This window comes from Amblyraja radiata, chromosome 1 (genome assembly GCF_010909765.2).
Source record: "Amblyraja radiata isolate CabotCenter1 chromosome 1, sAmbRad1.1.pri, whole genome shotgun sequence".
Taxonomy (NCBI): domain Eukaryota; kingdom Metazoa; phylum Chordata; class Chondrichthyes; order Rajiformes; family Rajidae; genus Amblyraja; species Amblyraja radiata.
In genome coordinates this window covers 190,122,559-190,128,185 of record NC_045956.1, presented here as the reverse complement: position 1 = coordinate 190,128,185, position 5,627 = coordinate 190,122,559, and the positions used below count along the sequence as shown (strand labels likewise).

General features: G+C 42.8%; 1 pseudogene; it reads left to right on the top strand.

Annotated features, from left to right (window-relative positions):
- Positions 1-1,058: 1,058 nt before the first annotated feature.
- Positions 1,059-1,209, top strand: LOC116983744 (annotated as a pseudogene).
- The last annotated feature ends 4,418 nt before the right edge of the window (positions 1,210-5,627 follow it).

Sequence of the window (5,627 nt, the reverse complement as noted above, 5' to 3'; positions counted from 1 at the left end):
GGAGTGTAGAGCCAAGGCACGTGGGCACTAAGTGTCACTACCTGCTGAGGTTCTACCTGTCCCCGGTGTTGCGAAGGATGGGCCTGGCGCAGATGCCACGCAATGTGCCAGTCAGCTGGACATTGCCGCCCCATCTGTCGTCTGTTGAAAGGTTCTTCCGGACCAACACCTTTGACCACAAGTCCATCGGGCAGTGGTCAGCACGGAATGTCCTGCAGACACTGCAGGGAAAGGACTCGATGGATCCGGTGGCGTGGTTCCCAGAGCAGACTGCCCAGCTTGTCTGGCAAAATGCCTCATCGCCAGAACTGACCAACAAGCACCAAGACCTGGCTTGGCTGGCGGTGAGGGGAGCCCTCTCAGTTAGATCCTTCCTGCACCGTCGGAACCTCACTACCAGCACACGCTGCCCCCGGGACGGTTGCTATGGAGAGGAGACGGTTGCCCACCTCTTTGCAGAGTGTGGGTTTGCAAAACGAGTCTGGAGAGGTATGAAAGGGTCCCTGGAACGATTTATCCCGAACAGCTCCGTCACAGAGGACTATGTGATTTACGGACTGTTCCCAGGGACACATTTAGAGACTGACATCGAGTGCTGCTGGAGGGTCATCAACTCGGTGAAAGACGCTCTTTGGTCTGCCCGAGCGTTGCTCACCACCCAGCAGAGCGAGATGTCCGTCAGGGAATGTTGCCGACTGGCCCACTGCAGACTGCAGGAGTACGTGCTAAGGGACTCGCTGAAGCTTGATGCAGCCAACGCCAAGGCTCGGTGTGGGAGTGCCACAGTCTAGGGTCCTTCCGCTGCTGGACATGGGGGGCACAGTATGGTGGAGACGCCGCTCAAATTAAATTAAGGGAAATTTTTGCACTGTGTACACATTGTATATATTTATTACTTGGACAGGGGCCACAGAGTGGCACTGGTGGGGGACTGTTTGGTGAAATTTGACAAATGTAAAAAAATTGTGCTGGAAAAAATTTGTATAGTCTCCGAAAATGTCGGATGAATTTTGTTTGAATGGTTCAGAAATTGTATATATTTTCCAATTGAATAAAGTATATTTTGAAAAAAAAAAAAAAAAAAGGTTCTCCCAGGACGAGGCTATCCCATTGCACTTCGGGTGTGCTGACGCCTGTGATGTCCCCAAATGCGGGATACTCGACTGCAAAATTTGTGGTAGTGGGGGACTGCGTTCGCGCTCTCCCCTGATTTACAAATGAAAAATAGAGTTACTGTGCACCAAAGATACTAGAGGAGCAAGATAGACCACTCCTACGAAATCCAATGGACTGACATGTGGCACGTAATGGTACTTCCGCCACTTTAGGAATAAGACTCCGTTATGCCTCTCGCAGTTTAATCCACATCAGTCCATTGGATTTTGCAGGAGTTTATCTTGGTCTATCTTAGACCATTATGATCTTTGTTTATAATAAATAAGGTGCTTTAAAGAAAAAAGTGAAACTGCTTCTAAAGTGAGTGACTGATTGATTGATTGATTATACCTTTAATAATCCTTTACAGGAAATTACAGTGCCACGATAGCTTCAAGACAGACATAACACCACACATTTCCTCAAATGGCTTCCATACTTAACAAGTTAAAATACAAGTTAAAATACAATTAATTAAAAAAAAGTGCAGTTATTTATGCGCATTATATAACCTTATAGCAGCTGGTAAACAGGACTTCCTATGTCTCTCAGTTTTGCACATTGGTGCAATCAGCCTCTGACTGAAGATGCTGCTCTTGATCACCTTCAGGGCATGGAGTGGGTGAGTGGGGTTGGTCATTATTGAACCCAGTTTGTTCAGAGTTCTGGCCTCTGCCACCTGCTGGACCGTTCGTTGCTCAGCCCCGACCACTGAGCCGGCCTTCCTGATTAGCTTGTCCAGTCTGTTTTTGTCCGCTATGCGGGCGCCATCTCCCCAACAGGCCACAGCAAAAAACAGAGCACTGGCCACCACTGAATGGTAGACACTGCACAGTAGGGGTTGGCAGATGTTAAATGACCTCAGCCTCCTTAAAAAATACAGTCGGTTTTGTCCCTTCCTGTACACCGCCTCCATATGACACTTCCAGTTCAGCTCACTGTCAAGCTGCACCCCAAGGTACCTGTGGTTAGCGACCACCTCCACCTCAGTGCCCTTAATGGTGATTGGTGTTGCTTGAGTCCTCCTCCTCCCCCTCCTGAAGTCCACAACTATCTCCTTGGTCTTTTTGGTGTTAAGATGGAGGTTATTGTGTGCACTCCACTCCACAAAGTTACTTATTATGTCTCTATACGCAATGAAAGGTCTCTGGACCATATGTATGCTATGATCTTTGGTTTAATCAGTGTTGTGGGGGAACGGTATGTGTGTGTTTCTGTGTGTGAGTGGCAAGATAGAGATAATAGATTTCAAAGTTCCTCATGTATCAGAAGCAACTTTGATTTAAAGCAACTCATGATGTACAGCCGTTTTCATGATGTACATAAGCCATAAAGGCAATTATATTTGCCTTTATTTTTTTTGCCTATAAGATATAAGGAACATAAGCCATAAATATTGCCTATATTTATCTATATTACTAAAAGTTTGATCTTGACCGCTTTTGGCCCACTGTGGTGCGATTTCCGAGAGAGCGCCGCCACCTATGGCCGTCATTTTTGGACACCTCGCTCAGAGACCCCCTCCGCCTTCCTGGAACAAAGGATTTTTCCTATCGATGAAAAATCAGAGATATTAATGTTTTTTTTAAAAATCCCCTTTCTCTCTGCTGCCCCTGCTGGCAGCAGGGGGAGGGACTATAAAACCCGGAATTGTCATGCCTCAGTCAGTCTCTGCCAGACCCAGGAAGCGAGAGGGTCACGGCTCTCTGGGCTGCGAATAACACTGAACGCACGGCTACTCCACGGTGAGTCCCCTTGATGCGGCTGTAAAGTTTGTGTTCACAAAATTAATTTTGGTTGTCAGGTGTGGCTGCAGCCCAATTGTTTGCCGCGCCTTTTAAAAACAAGTTTTTTTAATAAATCGAATTTTGGTTGTCAGGTGGCTGCAGCCCAATTGTTTGCTTCGCCATTTAAAAAAGTTTGTGTTCACAAATGAATTTTGGTTGTTAGGTGGCTGCAGCCCAATTGTTTGCCTCGCCTTTTTTCAAAAGTTTGTGTTCACAAAATGAATTTTGGTTGTCAGGTGTGGCTGCAGCCCAATTGTTTGCCTCGCCTTGGCTTTTAAAATCATTGCAACAGTTGGCTGCCAGCCCAAGAATCCATTCGGCGCACAATGTCTATACTAACCCTCTGGAAACTACCTTCTGCCCGCAACACCCATACTATCGCAACAGACAGGCCCCCCCCCCCCCACCCCCACCCACTGGCGAGCAATATTGGAATTGGTGGAATATATATATATATAGAAAATAGGTGCAGGAGTAGGCCATTCGGCCCTTTGAGCCTGCACCGCCATTCAATATGATCATGGCTGATCATCCAACTCAGTATCCCGTACTTGCCTTCTCTCCATGCCCCCTGATCCCTTTAGCCACAAGGGCCACATCTAACTCCCTCTTAAATATAGCCAATTAACTGGCCTCAACTACCTTATGTGGCAGAGAGTTCCAGAGATTCACATCTCTGTGTGGAAAATGTTTTTCTATATATGTATATAAATATATAACACACATATGTATATTTCTCTAGTTTCTTTCTTGTGATCTCCTCTTAATTTTGTTGAACCATTTTGTTCTTTCATTCAACCTCTCAGAAATCCTAATATTGTGAATAAAATATCAATGAACACATACCAAGATATTTTTTTATTCTATATTAGTGTAATGATCTGTAGTGTATACATACCTACATTGATGCAGAAGTGCGAGCTTTAGACACAAATACTGTGTATTGCTACCATAGTTTAGTTTTTAATTTAACATATATTTGAGGAAAATCTAACATATATTTGAGGGAAATGAGTTACTGTATTTCCCGGCAATGAAGACGCACCACCATTTGAGTTTCTAAATTTTGACAAAAGGCTGGCGGGACAGGATCGAGGGTTTGGTTTAGTCCAGGGGTCCGCAGCCTTTTTTACATGGGGGCCAGGACCCTCCGGGACTAGCTGCAGGTCGCCTGCGAGCCCCGGGTTTAGCTGCAGGTCCGCAGTCCGGTCCCGGCGGCCGCTCGCAGCCACCCGAGCTACCAAGTGAGTTTTTAAAAGTGAATATCTCATAACTACACATCTGTGGGTTAGCAGTATATTGCATCAATCCACTCAATTTAAAATAATTCTACATCAAAATTCATAAACAAGGATAATACTTTTTATTTCTGTCATTTATGGTAAGATTTGCATAATTTACATTGTTTTTTGTGTGAGATGTACAGGGTGTTCAGAACAAAGACGGCAGTTTTTTGACAAGTACTCCGTAGTTCAGTGCAGGAGATCTTGTCAACGAGTATTCTGGACCCACTGTTGACATCTGAAATTACAGTAAAATATCATATAGAATTAACTTAAGAATAAATCTGATTATAACTGCATAACTACAGAATGGATGATATGTAGGTATGTTGCAAAGCCTACTTGAAGCGTCGTTGAAAATCTGTCGCTGCAAGTGTGCGCGATTTTGGCGCCGTTTAGAGGGGGCGGGTTTAAAACGCGATTTTCTCTAAGCTGTTCCAATCGAAAATGTTCAGCCTAGTTAATTATTAACGAAAAATCACTGGAAGACCCCGTCGCAAAAGCTATTATTAGGTTTAAAGGCCTTGAATAATAGTTATAGTAGTTTAAAAATCAATCTCTAAACCCGCGACCGCCAGCAACCGCAGGGTCTCATAAAGCAAATAGCAGAAGTTAGGTTGTATATTTTTACATTAAAAAGGGCTTCTAAAGATCCCTTTATACAAAGTTTAATATTGCGAGTAGCTCAATTTGGGCCCATTATATCCCGCAGTATATTTCTGGGCATTTGGGGGCACAAATCTACCGCAATGTGAACGTTCTAAACCAGCGCGTTCCACAGGGACCCACTGGAAAGCTGATTTAAATGGGCATTTATTTACAACAATTAAACACTAAATTCCTTCCATTTGGCCTATAAATTAATGTAAATGAGATTTAAAAATCATGTTTTATTGTGAATTATTTGTGAATATTATTTGGACATTTAGGCTATTTAAAAATGTTAATCATTTATTAAGAAATGGATAGATGTTTAGATCTAGTAATTGAAGTCTGAAATTAGCTACAATTAGGTAACTAACTAATTATATGCTTTAATTTCAGGTCATCCAAGTAAGATTATTTTATATTTGTTTCAGAATGCTTCAATCTATGATAACTGAAAATTTCATTCAGTTCTCTTAATTTTTAAGAAAGTTATGGGCTTTTGACTGTTCACGATCACAGCTTTTTTGTTATGTCCATAGAAAATCAATAGGGAACAAGATGCTCATTTCCCAGTATGAAAATGGCCATAACATTTTAAATACTTGAGATATGAAAGTGAATTAGGTGTCAAATTAAACTTATTTTTATGCTTTATCTGATGGGATAAATTACAGACTTGATTTTTAAAATCTCAAAATTTTGTAACATTGCTATGATATGTCACTTAAATGCAATTGTTTTCAGGGGTGGGGAA